The 14,481-nt window shown below is 47.2% G+C and overlaps 1 protein-coding gene across 2 annotated transcripts in view; it reads left to right on the plus strand.

The window, feature by feature from the left end:
• The window catches only part of Pcsk6 (proprotein convertase subtilisin/kexin type 6), a 183,694-nt gene that overhangs the window by 123,403 nt on the left and 45,810 nt on the right, over positions 1-14,481 (plus strand). The gene's annotated exons all lie outside the window — the stretch shown is intronic.

Consider the following 14,481-nt stretch of genomic DNA (forward strand, 5'->3'; position numbering starts at 1 on the left):
TTTTCATGTTCTTGTTGTTCATTTGCGTATATCCTTTGGGGAGATGTTTGTTCAAGTTCTTCGCCTATTTTTAAAATTGGGTTCCTTGTTTTTGTGTTGCAGGAATTTTTATCACGTATGTGATTTTAAAATATTCTTCTCATCCCATGGGTTGTGTTTAATTGAGTGATGGGATCTTTTCAAGTACAGAACTTTGTAATGAGGCCCAGTTCTTTTAGTATCATATATATATGTTGCTGTCATAGTTTACTTTCCGTTGCTGTGATAAACACTATGCATGAGCAAAAGCAGTTTGGAGAAGGAAAGGGCTTTGGTTAGACTCCAGGGAAGCCAGATCAGGAACTCAAGACAGAAACCTAGAGGTAGAAACTGAAGCAGAAGCCATGGAGGAGTGCTGCTTACTGGCTTGCTCCCCCCCCCCCCCGCCCGGCTTCCTCTTATACAGCCCAGGCCCACCTGCCCAAGAATGGGACTAATCAGGAAAATTCTCCACATCATGATGGGTAGTTTTACTCAGTGTCAAGCTGAAACCAGCACCAATATCCCAAGAATTTATCCCCATGTTCCCTTCAAGGATTTTGTAATTTGGGCTGTTTAATTTAGGTATTGGGTCCATTTTAGCTCATTGTGATGGTTTGAATGAGAATGTACCCCCCTCTAACCTCACATGCTTGAATCCTTGGTCCCCAGCTTGTGGAACTGTTTGGGAAGGAGTAGGAGGTGTGGCCTTGTTAGAGGAGGTGTGTCACTGGGGGTAGGTGGCCTTTGAGGTTTCAAAAGTCCATGCCTTTCCCAGTTGACTTTCACTCTTCTTCATGCTTGTGGATCCAGATGTGAGCTCTCAGCTTCTGTTTTGGTGCCATGCCTGTCATCTTGCTTCCATGTTCGCCACCGTGATGGTGTAATCTTCTAAAACGATAGCCCCCCCAAATTAAACACTTCCTTTTATGAGTTGCCTTGGTCATGGTGTCTGATAGAAGCAATAATAAGACACCAATGCATGTGTTTTGAGGAGAGGTGCCAGATCATCTTTTGCATAGGGCTATCATTTTCTAAGCACTGTTTATTAAAGAGAGTCTTCTTTCTCCGTACTGTGGGGCAGGCACTGTTGTCAATATTCCCTGATACGAGGATTTAGTCTCGACTCCCAATTCCTGTTGCATTGCACTGCTTTATAAATTTGCGGTCTTCCAACTTTGTTATTTTTCAAAATTGTTTTGTATGTTTTGATTCACTTGTAAATTTGTATGACTTTTAGGATGACCCTGTGAATTTCCTCTCTCTCTCTCTCTCTCTCTCTCTCTCTCTCTCTCTCTCTCTCTCTTCTCTCGCATTAGCTTTCATAACATTTAAATAATTTTAGACATGTGGCCATCTTAACAGTAACTCTTGCCAGGTGGTGGCGGTGCACACCTTTAACCCCAGCACTCGGGAGGCTGAGGCAGGTGGATCTCTGTGAGGCCAGCCTGGTCTACAGAGGGAGTTCTAGGACAAGCCAGGGCTCCACAGAGAAACCCTGTCTTGAAAAGAAAAAGTAAAAGAAAAGTAGTACCTCTCCTAGCCCATCAACATGGGTGCTTTCTCTTTCCTTCACTTTATTTCGCAGGCCAGCAATGCTTTGCTTTTCGTTCTCAGTGTGCAGGCCATGTCTTACTAACTAATTGCTAAAAATTTTGCTCTTTGGGGTGCTACTCTAAGTGAAACAATATTTTCTTTTTTAATTTAAATTTTTATTTTATGTGTATGGGTGTTTTGCTTACATGTCTGTCTGTCCCACACTTGCATGCCTGGTGCCAGTGGAGGCCAGAAGGTATCAGGTCCCCTGGAACTGGAGTTACATATGCTTGTTAGCCACTGTGTGGATGATAGGACTTGAATCCAGGTCCTCTGGAAGAGCAGCCGGTGATCTTAACCACTGAACTCTCTCTCCCTCCAGACCTAGTTTTGTTGTTGTTGTTAAGATTTACTTTTATGTATGCATATGTGTACATGCCTTTGTGAGTGTATGCCATGTGTGTTCAGGTGCCCAGGGAGGTGAAAAGAGGGCGTCGGATCCTCTGGAGGTGGAGTTGCAGGCAGCTCTAAGCACCAGCTATGGATGCTGGGAGCTGAGCTCTTTGAGAAAGCAGCAAATGCTTTCGATTACTGAGCCATCTTTCCAGCCCCTAGAGTTTTTTGCTTTCTTAGTTTTTGTTCTGGATGGTTTGTATCTCTGATAATTTTCACAGCTTTCTGTAACTCCTCCTAATTAATAATCTATTTAACGAATGTTTACTGAGTAACCGCTAGGGGCCAGGCACTGATCTAGGTGATGGAGTTAGACCAAGAAACAAAGCTGGGGTAACCATCCCATCCTGTAGTCCCCCACAGAGGCCCGTTAACTTTGTCCCACAGTTCTCTGGGGATTCATAGTTCTGTGGACCAGGCTGGAATCTTAGTGTGGTGTGGAATATTTCCCTGAAGTTAGCCTTGCTCCTGTCCCTTCTCTATGAAGACACACACCTTCCTTAGTCAGCCTATGAACGTCTAATATCCTCTTGCCTTCACTTCAACTTTTATAAAGCAGAGCTTCAGGGTGTCGTATTGTTGTTTTACGGGGGTGGGGGCAGAGTTTTACTTTAAGTGAGCAAGTCATCTGTGAGGATTCTCTCAATTTACTTTCTGACTTTAAAGTAGCTATTATAAGAAAATATTGATAAATTCTAAAAATAATGAAAGCATAAAATTTTAATGACTTTTTCCATTTTCATAGTAGAGGCTCTTAAATTGTTTCTTTTATAATCCCCAAAACCTATGGGCCTAGCATTAAAATATGAGGTTGCTTTTCCGTGCCAGCCACCACTCTGGGTACCTCAGAGTTCCTGTCCCTGTACCAGCCCACCAGCCTGCTTGCCCACTGGCCTGATTGCCTGTGAGGCTGGTTCTATGGGCAGAAGCACATGGAGCCTGATGGCATGCTTCTTCACCTCTCTGTTTCCTTTGTGGTGTGTGTGTGTGTGTGTGTGTGTGTGGCAGGGCATTCAAGACAGGGTTTCTCTTTAGCTTTGGAACCTGTCCTGTTGTAGACCAGGCTGGCCTCGAACTCACAGAGATCCACCTGCTTCTGCCTCCCAAGTGCTGGGATTAAAGGCGTGCGCCACCACCGTCCGGCCTCTTCACCTCTCTGGGCCAGTCATGAGCAGAAAACAGTGATCCCTGCCCTGTCTAGGGCAGCTAAGAAGGCCTAAGGCTGACCCCTTTGGCACTGCTTCCTAAGGCTGTCCTGTGTGAGCCTCTTTAACAGGATAGCCTCTATCTTGGTTAGGTTTCTGTTGTTGTGATCAAAGCCATGATCAAAAGCATGAAGAGGAGAGGGTTTATTTTCATCTTATGCTTTCAGATTATACTTCATCCCTGAGGGAAGTCGGGCCAGAAACTGAAGGCAGGACCTGAAGGCCATGCTTACTGCCTTGTTGGTCATGGCTGGTTCAGCCTGCTCTCTTATACAACCCAGGACCACCAGCCCAGGGATGATACCACGCACAGTGAGCTGGTCCCTCCACATCAGTCCTTAAAGAAAATGAGCTAAAGAGGTACCCACAGGTGTTCGGATAGAGGCATTTTCTTAACTGAGGTTTCTCTTCCCAGATATGTCTAGGTTTGAGTCAAGCGGACATAAAAGCTACCCAGCACAGCCACCCTCTGCAGTGGTCACATGGTACAGTGGTTAAAACTCTGGTCTTGGGAGCCAGATCCTGCTGATGCCTACCATCTCGAGCAAAGCACTAGCCTTCCTGGGCTTCAGTCTCCTAACTCAGAAAATGGGATAACAGGGACTAAGGAGATGGCTCAGTCAGCTAAGTGCCGGCCGTGCAAGCATGAAGAAGCCTAGCACCCACATCATAGCCAAGCACTGTGACACGTGTCTGTGATCCCAGTGATGGGCCCTGTGGCCGGACGATCCCTGCTGGCAAGCCATCCTCGCTGAATTAGTGAGCTCAAGGTTCGGCAAGAGGCCCTATCTCAAAAACTATAGTAGAGAGCGATCAGGAAAAACACCCACCACCAACCTCTGACTTTTGAACACATGCACGAATATGAACATGTACACATGCCACACCCATGTGAACATGTACACATACCACACCCATGTGAACATGTACACATACCACACCCATGTGAACATGTACACATACCACACCCACGTGAACATGTACACATACCACACCCACGTAAACATGTACACACATACCACACCCACGTGAACATGTACACATACCACAGCCACGTGAACATGTACACACATACCACACCCACGTGAACATGTACACATACCACACCTATGTGAACATGTGCACACATACCACACCCACGTGAACATGTACACACATCCCACACCCACGTGAACATGTACACATACCACACCTATGTGAACATGTACACATGCCACACCCATGTGAACATGTACACACATCCCACACCCACGTGAACATGTACATACATACCACACCCACGTGAACATGTACACACATACCACACCCACGTGAACATGTACACACATACCACACCCACGTGAACATGTGCACATGCCACACCCACGTGAACATGTGCACACATACCACACCCACGTGAACACGTACACACATACCACACCCACGTGAACATGTACACATACCACACACATAGAGAAAAGAAAAAGAAATGGGATGGTGATGTCCACCAGGTCAAGCTGTAGGATGAAGTCTGTCAATACAAACAGGATGCTGAGAGAAGGACAAACCTCACCTCACAGGCTCAGACCAGCTCCTTGGAATCTCTCTTGATGCTCCCTCTCCTTCACATCTCCCAGCATGCTACCAGGTTCCCTGATGATCAGTTCTGCCCAGGGACCTTATCCAGGGCCGTTCAGCTCAGTACCAGATGATAGTCCGCAAACCTGACTCTCCCTGACCCTCTTTATCCCGAGCCCTACAGTAGCCTTCTGAGCTCTGTGCTCCAGGAATCTCAGCCAGAACTCCCAAGCAGCTGCTCCCTGTATCCCCCATAGCATAAGCAGCTTCTCTATCGGCATGCTTATTCTGCCCAAACCTGAGTTAACCTTTAGTTTTTCCTCTATCCTCCCTCATCTGCCTCTACACCAGTGGTTCTCCACCTGAGTCACAAGCCCACTGGGGGTTGAAGGACTCTTTCAGAGGGGTCGCCTAAGATCATCAGAAAACAGTTACATCACAGTTAATAACAGTAGCATTACAGTTAGGAAGGAGCAACAAAGTCACTTTAGGTTGGGGTCACACTGCGTAAGAGACCGTGTTAAAGGATCGCAGCAGTAGGAAGGCTGAGAGGGCCTGCTCTACAGCATCAGTCTCCTTCCCGCCCGGTCTCTACACACTCACCTCCCTTGGACTTCCTGCCCCACATGTGGCAGTGATCGCCACTTACAGAAAAGCCCCCGAACCCTTATGGTGATCACACTTCTGTGACCATTTCTTGGCCTTCTACAGCCCTCAGAGCAATATCCAATCTCTTAGCCAGCCAGGAAACCTAGCAGGTATTCTCAGCACCTTCTGTTTCCTCTGACCTCCTTCCTGTCCCTGGGTTATGTCTTGGAATGAGCTGGTCTCAGGGTTCAAGCATGTTTACATGTAGCTCAAGCATGTTTAGCATGTAGGCCTTCATATGTAGATTGCATGGGAGCAGAATAAAAGCTCACGAGTTCTTCTGACAACGACCTCCTGTGACTTACTAGAACACATCAGTTGTCACAGAGAGCCTGGATGCCCCTGTAGCAGCTCTGGGTTGAGCTGGTTCTGCATAGGTTTTCCCAACTATTCCTCAACATAGCCTTCGCCAGAGAAGGAAAGAGCTGGTAAGTGTCCTGCCTGGCTGAGGCCCGCAGGCGCTTCATCTCGGTAGGACGCTCCCTTCTCTGAGTCACACAGCCAGCACCCCTGACACCTGACAGCCCTCCATATAGCTGTTGGCAGCCTCTAGCCTCTCCTAGTCTCTCCACAGAAGGAGCCCATTGGTTGCAATGACAGCTGAGCCTCCCCGACACCCCACTGGCCTTGCCTCACTCACCTGCTCCATGGGCCTCTGACCTGGGTGCTATAACCTTCCAGGGTACATGGTGAAGGGATAAACAGAGGCTAAAAATGAGGCAAGGTGACCCTGACTTTGGCTGGCATGGGTCCAAACACATCTGAAGTCCATCTAGGACAAGTCGCCTTCCCTGCCAAACGAGGCAGCGTTTGCTGCGTGTGCTGTTTGCTATTTAGCCCTCCTCCCCTGATTGACTAAGGCAGTCCCCCTACTTGTCAGATGCCGCACAGATGCTCAGGGACCCTGACTTGCCACCCCTGCCTCTGATGAGCAGGCTAATCAGGAAGGGCTCAGTTTTGAGCAATACCACATGTGAGGCCCCAAGGGCCACCCCAGAGCCAGAGGAGGGCCTGGCAATTTAGCAGAACAAGCAGCGACTTCTGGCTGAAGGAACAAGGAAGGGCCCACTTTAAGGCTTGCCGGACGTGCCATGTGGTTGGCTCATTCCTGTGGCCCCAGCACTGCACACATTAGGATGTCAGCGTGGGTGCATAATCGTCACCTAGAAGGACAGAGAGGAAGGTACCTGCTCACATCCAGTGTGCTGTGTAAGGAGACGACACTGGAAAATTGAGGTCACTCCAGGGGTGTCTGCTATGACCTTAGCCTGAGAAGGTGACATCGTGATTCTAGGATTTCGAGCCCAGGAGAATCAACGCCAATAAGCATTGTCAGGGTCTGCTGCCCTGGCGGTAGTATTTCTGTGCAGTGTGAATCGGCCCCAAATGGAAGATCTTTCTCTCTTTGGTGGGGTGGCTATTGAGTTGAGGTCTCCCCTGGCTGCTGACCTCAGGGCATGATTCGCAAACCCAGGGAGAAAAAGTTCTTTCCAGGAACCTGAGAGCCTGCTTTGAGGGCAAGGTGCCTCCTGTCTGTGTTGTTCACTTTGGTCTTCCTCTAGGCTCTGAGTCTCTTCAACACAATGAAGAAAGAAGGAAAGAGGGGACGGAGAGAGGGAAGAAGAGAAGGAGGGAGGGAGGGAGGGAGGGAGGGAGGGAGGGAGGGAGGGAGGGAGGGAAGGAAATGTGGGGGGAAAAGAGCTCAGCCTTAAGGATCTGCTGGGCAAAAAGTGCTTGAAAAATCTCAGCTAGGAACAGGCGTTTATTAAGCAATTAAGTCATCTGAACACAGAAGCTGGAGTGCTCAGCTGGCAGGCAGAACTTGCTTGGCTTATGTAGTTAGTTTTAAAACTATATTCTAAACCTGAGTAGAGATGAGCCATCCACTTCCCCTTCAGCTCCCCAGACAAGGAAGGGGCGTGGCCTCTCCCAGGAAGGCTGTCCTGTAGGAGGGAGTCTCAGAATGGAAACCAGTGCTACCAGTAGCATTCCAGCACAACTCAGTGCTGAGTTGGTTCATTTTTCATTCAGCACGCCTTTACTGGACTCAGTGCTGGAGGCAAGACTCTTGGACCACACCCCTCGGGGCGGGGCTTCTACTAGTAGAGGCCTTGCTTCCATAGGAGCCCTGAAGTTTCAGTAGCATAGCCAGAGCAGGATGAGCTGCTCCTTGCACATAAACATCTCTGAGAGCATCTGGCTTCATTTCCAACTGTTTCTATCCAGAATGATCACAAAGTGAGGGTCAGGCACCAAGTGTAGGGAGGCTTCATCCTCCAAGATGCAGATGTGCCTGGGTCCTCCTGCCTCCAGTTTCACTAGCTCTCCAGCCTTGACACTGGGCTTCTCCTGTAGGCTGGCGCTCCGCAAGAGGCGGTGGCCCAGGCTGCCACAGAGAGTTAGTACTGTCCTTTCCCGGCCTTCTCACTACAGCGCCCTAAATGGAAGAAGTCACACCTAGGTCACAAGGTAGCGCCCTGCACCTACTTAAAGTCAGGCCAGACTGCCCGCCCAGGTGTGTGTCCCTTTCATACCCTGTGGCTAAGGAAGGACACTGCGCCTCCATATAACCTGGTACTCCTGAGCTCCTGGTGCAGGTGAAGTGTGGGGTTTCCTACTCAGAGACTGGGCTTGGCTTGGTACATCTCTTCAGCACACACCCTGATGAGGCGTCTACTGCATTCCAGGGATAGGTGTGGGGCAGAGGCATGCACCATCATTCTTTGCTTCCATGTTCTCTGCAGCGTAAAGGCTCCAGCTCAGTGCCTGGCAGACGTGTGGTTCTCTGCTGTGCAAAACTGCCACTATATTGATATCTTTATCCCTTGCTTGTAACCAATCAGAGTTGAGCACCTCCTAGTATTTCACTTGCCCTGGGAACTGTGAGCATCAGCATTCAGGAGGAGCAGGTGATGAAGTGTGCCTTTCAATGCCTCCCCATAATGGAGCCCATGTATCTCATTCCTTAGCCTGATACTTTGTATTCACACAGTAATAAGTAGACAGAAACAATTGGAGACGTTTTTTTAAGATTCTGTCATTCTCTTATACTGGCAGTTCACTCTTTCTGATTAAGAATTCTCTTTTCTCTCTTATTTTTTTTCCAAAAGAGCTTCGATACATGCACACTTGCAATTGCACACACACACACACACACACACACACACACACACACACACACAGTCACGTTATTTTCCATGTACCCAGCAGCATTATTTTCACCAATCTACAAAAGAGCAAGAGGAGATTAGGATGATAATCCATATGTGTTTTTCACTCACACTTTTGACCTCATTGTTAAAATCAATATGGAATCAGAGGGTCTTAAGGAGTCATAGATGTACAACCCTATAATCCCAGCTACTGGGGGATCTGAGGCAAGAGGATTACAAGTTCAAAGCCTGCTTGAATCATAGGGCAAGTTCATAGCCTAGCCAGTCAACTTAAAAAAAAAAAAAAGATTAGGATACATCTCAGTGAAACGATGTTTGCCTAGCCTGTATGAAGCCCTAGGCACTAGGTTTGGTCACCAGAAACGCAAAAATAAATAAAAAATATGTTTGTTGCTGGAGTGCATATCCTAAATATTTATAAGTGAAATATTTATATGTTTGGGGCTGTTAAAATTATCTATCAGGGGCATAGCATGGAAAGGCAGGAAACAAATGGTAAAAGCAGACTTCACACAGTGCAGATGGTTGCCATGGCCACGGTAGGGGCTATGGGTGCCTATTGTACCTTTTCTTCCACTTTGTGTTTATTTGAGAATGTCCACGGTGTGAGCACGTCATTGATTTTCTGAACGGCTGGAGGCCTTCTCAGAAAAGGCCTCATCTCTGTTCGATCATGACATGGTTTCCATTTCCTTCCAACTGCTGTGGAGTTTCGGGTTTTATCTCGAGCCCGTCCCTCCATTGTGAACTGATTTTTACGCGGGGTGAGAGATAGTGATCTAGTTTCATTCCTGCACCTGTGGATATCCAGTTACCTGCCGCATTTGTTGAAGAGGAAAGTGATTGTGGCCTTGTTTATAGGTTCCCACTGCTGGCCATCAATCAGCCTGTCTGCTCTTAGGTCACCGTGCTGGTTTTGTTATCAGAGCTCTGTAGAATAACTTGGAATGGGGTACGGTTGTGCAATGCCTTTGTTCTTTTGGCTCAGGATTGCTCTGGCTACTGCTTTGGGGTGTTTGTTTTTCCTTGTGAATTTTAGGAAGGCTTCTTCTATTTCTGTAAAGAATGGCTCTGAAATTTTGATGGGATTGCATGGAGTCTATAAATTGCTTTTGATAATATAGTCATTGTCACAATATTCTGTCAATCCATGAGTATGGGGGTGTCTTATCTTCTGGGGTGTCTCTGTGTAGCCCTGGCTGTCCTGGAACTCACTCTCTAGACCAGGCTGGCCTCAAAATCACAGAGATCCACCTGCCTCTGCCTCCCAAGTGCTGGAAAGAAAGGCATGCACCACCACTGCCCAACCCTCTCTGGCTTTTTTAATGGACGCCCTCACAACTGTAGAATTATTTTGGAACTGTTTTCATTGTGCACCATGGTTCTGGTATGCTGTGTCTCTGTTTCCTTTGACTTAGGGATTTTTAACTTTCTCTCACACTTTCTTTGGCACATTCGCCATCCAGCGGAGTATTGTTCATCCTTCATGACTTTAGTTCTTTAGTTCATCTTCCTGTTGATTTCCAAATTGGTCCATAGGGTATAAGAAATTGTTTCAGTTTTCTTTTATTTGTGAGTGTGTGCCTGCATGTATGTCTGTGCACCACACGTGTTCCCTGGCAGTCAAGGAGATCAGAAGAGAGCATCGAATTGCCTAGAACTGGAGTCATGGATTCCCACCACCCATCATGTCAGTGCTGGGACCTGAACTCAGGTCCTCTGTAATAGCAACAAGTGCTCTTAGCCATCTCTCTGGCCTCATGTTGGTTTTAAATGAAGACCATGTTTTGGCAGTCAACAAAGGACTCCCTATAAAGGATTAAGTACATGGCTGTCTCTCTTGAGGGTAATATCCTGTAAGGCAGTGGTTCTCAACTGATGAGTCTCAACCCTTTTGGGGTTGAATGATCCTTTCTGAAGGGTCGCCTAAGACCATTGGAAAAATACAGATATTCGCATTGCAATTCATAACAGTAGCAAAACTTCAGTTGTTATGAGGTAACAATGAAAATAATGTTATGGTTGGCGTCACCACGACGTGAGGAACTGTGTTAAAGGGTCACAGCGTTAGGAGAGTTGAGAACCTCTTCTGTAAGGGAAAGTGTTTGGCTTCTGACCTGGACTCAGACCTTGTCAGTGCTCTCCCACCTGCCAATCAAGTCCTCGTTTGCTGACTAGAGAGAGACCTTCCTGTTAGCACCTTAGTCTCTTCCTAGGGCTATACCACAACCATGAGCGCTCAAGTTAGTTGTCTCACTTCTCCCCAAGACTAGCTCTCCGGTCTATTTGCCATTGGCTTAACTGTCTAGTATGTAAATCAAACTATTTACCTGAGTAAATCTTGCTAATTAACCATCCTCTGAATTCTTAGTCTACAAAGTTGTTTGCTTTCAAAGACAAATATTAACACAACAGTACAAAGTCCTTTAATACAGAGCAGGATGGTGGGAGAAGGGCAGATACCTTTAATCCCAGCACTCAGAAGGCAGAGGTGGGTGGATCTCTGAGTTTGAGTCCAGCCTGGTTTACAGGAGTGAGTTCCAGGGTAGCCCTGTCTTGAAAGAGGGAAAGACCCCAAAACAAAACCAGCTTTAAAAAAGAATCAAATATCCAATAAAGAGGTAGATATTTTCTTCATTTCTAATATTTCAGAGTTCAGTTGTTTAGATGATTACACATAAAACTTTGTATTTTGTTCTTACTTTCACATATAAAGAGCATCTAGAAATTGCTAAGTATGCACAAAACACTTAAGTAGGAAGATAGAAAAAGAGCCTGAGGGCTAGAGAGACAGCTCAGTGGTCAAGAGTACTTTCTACCTTCTCCTGATTTCCACAGGCTCTGTATGCAGGTGTTGCACATACAGACGAGCAGGTGCACGTGTGTGTGTGCATACACGCACACTTTTAAACGAATTTTAAAAAATAAGAGCCTGCAATCAATCTGCAAGGAAAAATACAAATAACTAACAAATGAAAGACATTCGGCTTCTTATTAATCACTGAAAAGTATAAATTACAACAGAAGACGTGAGTATGACGGCAAGCCCACAAACACAGTTCCTGGGATTGCAAAATGCCAGGATGGATATGGCTGTCTGCACGCGGGATCCCAGTGTAGACACAACACCAGTTACTGACTGGGAGACCTTGGAGTGGTCCCAGCTTCCCTGCTGTCATGCTGCTCGCTCCCAAAGGGAGTCAACTTTTCCGGTGCAACTTAAGTTGGTTGCCATGGAAACCAAGGTCCTCTTTCTCCCTTCTTCCCATACACCAACCACAGGAGTAGGTTTTAGCACAAACATTAGGAACTGGTCCATTTGCTTTCTAGGGCTACCAAGCCCAGGGGTCCCTTTAGACGTCTTCCCCCACGCCTATGAGAAAGACTACACAGCCTGTGTTTTTGGGAAAGTCAGAAGTTTAGAGTTAGAATCTAGGCCGCCACACGGAAGGCAAGCTGAATTCAGATAACTGACTCCATAGAAAGTTCTCTCCAAACCCCACAGCTGCACACCTGTTCTTCCTTTCTTGTCCTCAAGCCACAGTTTTCATCTCTGTTTTTTCCTTTGTTTTCTAATCAAGCGCAAGCAGAAATGTGCTAATCAACAGCTTTGCTTAGGAACGGCTGTGAGTAGACATCAGCTGGGACCCAGCTTCTGGTGGCTTCCTGTGTGTTTGGCTATGTTCCCCAGGGTCAGAGCATTATAGCAGTTCCCACACATCTTGGCTTTCTTTGGCATTCAGCCTGGCACACCTGACCTCTACCTGCATGCTTCCAAGGAGTGGAATCCCATCTTTGGTTCCCTCCTTCCCACAGATGTGGAAAAGTTAAGGCCGGGACCACATCAAAGAGCCCCGGTGAGAATGGGAAATGCTTTTGCCAAAACATTCAGCGTGAGTTCTAGAAGCTCTGCTAAGCTAAGCAGATTGACCCACAGTCCAGCCTCCTGAGAGAGGCGCAGGGTGGGGTCGGGACAGCCCCAGTGGTCACTACAGCCCTCCTGGTGTGTGTGCGCACCCACGGCAGCACACCTGACAGTCCCACTCTGAATTCCAACTAGCCACTTGCGGGCCTGGTCACAGACCCTCTGCTGGTTTCAGCTTCTGCATCCATATGGAAAAATAATTGTGTTTTGGGGGGCCTGCACAGGGCTTTTGAATGCAGGCAGGCCTTATATGAACGCCTCTGTGAGGAGTTTGAAAAGCTTCCAGACAATAATTTATCTCTGTCTGTAGTGCCTGTGATCATCCGTAAGTATTTCTGTCTTTAAAATTTTTAAATTGGGCCTGGAGAGATAGCTGAGTGTTAAGAGCTCATTCTGTCCCCAGTGCCTATGTTGGGCAGCTCACAACTGTCTCTTAAATCCAAGGGCGTCTGATGCCTCTGGCCTCTACAGGCCAGTGCACATACTCCTTCCCCCAACAACCCATCATACATGATTAAAAATCATAAAAACAAATCTTAGCCAGGCGTACTGACATAAACCTTTAATTCTAGCACTTGGGAGGCTGAGGTAGATCTTTCTAAGTTCAAGACCAGCCTGCTCTATATCATGAGTTCCAAGGCCAAACAGGACTATGGAGAGAGACCCTGTCTCAAAACCAAAACAAAACAAAAATAAAACAAAACCCTAATAGTAAATAAATAACTAAATACAAGAATAAAGAAGTGTTCTAAGTTGGAGAAATGGACAACAAGCAGCCCAGCTAGTGAAGGCGGTTGCCACACGAGCCTGGCATCCTGAGATTCATCCCTGGCACCAGCACAGAAGTGAAGAAAAGAACAGATTCCACGGAGTTCTTCTCTGACCTCCACAGGCACACATCGTCTGCACATGTGCACACACACAGTTTTAGAAAAACTTTTCAAAGTTGGGTAGGGGGGTAACATAGACACTTTCATTCATACGTGTGAAGGACAACAGGGCAGGTGTCTTCCACAGTCACTTTCCACCTTTTTTTTTTTTTTTTTTGAGGCAGGGTCTCACTAAACCTGAATTTACCAATTTGGCTAGACTGGCTACCCAGCAAGCCCCAGAGATCTACCTGTCTATGGCTCCCAGGGCTGGGTTATAGATGCACACTGCTGTACCTGGTGTTTTATGTGGGTTCAGGGATCTGACTTAGGTAGGTGCTCCTGCTTGTGCCGTAAGCACTTAATTTACTGAGCTGTCTCCCCAGCCACAAGACACTACTTGATCTTAAGCTTACTGGGCATCAACGACACCACTTTTCTACCCGACTCGGCGTTTAAATCGTCTTAGAGAGGTGCTCTGCTTACCAAATGGAAGGCTAAAGAAAGCCTAGGAAGGTGAGGTTCTTGCAGACTTGACTCATGATAGCTCAAGACTTATGACATTTACTCCGCTAACGTTACATTGGACCTCTGATTCACCTCCCCAGAACTGCCCAGTGTGCTGCCCCCCCAGGCCTCACCTACAGCCTACTTCCTTTTTCTGAGGCTCCCTTGAGGTAGAGACTGGCTTTGGCATGGTTGCCATCGTTTTCCTCATTGGTCTCATGAGCTGTGGTAGCTCCATCAGGACAGATCCGCACCAGCAAGACTGTGGCTCTGGCTTTACTTACCTTTTGGATAGATGTGGCGTTTGCCCCACCCCCAACATACAGCCCCCTGGTGAAGCAGGTGACCCAACCCAGAAGGGTTATGAGACTGATCAAGACCAGTCTTTCCCTGGCCAAGCCACCTCCTGTGTACTTTATTCTGTTGTTCAGTTTTGACCATACCACCTTCCACTGGCTCCCCCTTCCTATCCTCCCTACCCTTGATTGTTTTGGGAGTGCACCATCCACGACAGCTGTAGTCCACAAGCTTCTCTTTAGACCCGTATCTTCCGGAGAACCTGGGCTAAAACACGATCAAATGGCAGACTG

Source organism: Microtus pennsylvanicus, chromosome 18 (genome assembly GCF_037038515.1).
Source record: "Microtus pennsylvanicus isolate mMicPen1 chromosome 18, mMicPen1.hap1, whole genome shotgun sequence".
In the NCBI taxonomy this organism is placed as follows: domain Eukaryota; kingdom Metazoa; phylum Chordata; class Mammalia; order Rodentia; family Cricetidae; genus Microtus; species Microtus pennsylvanicus.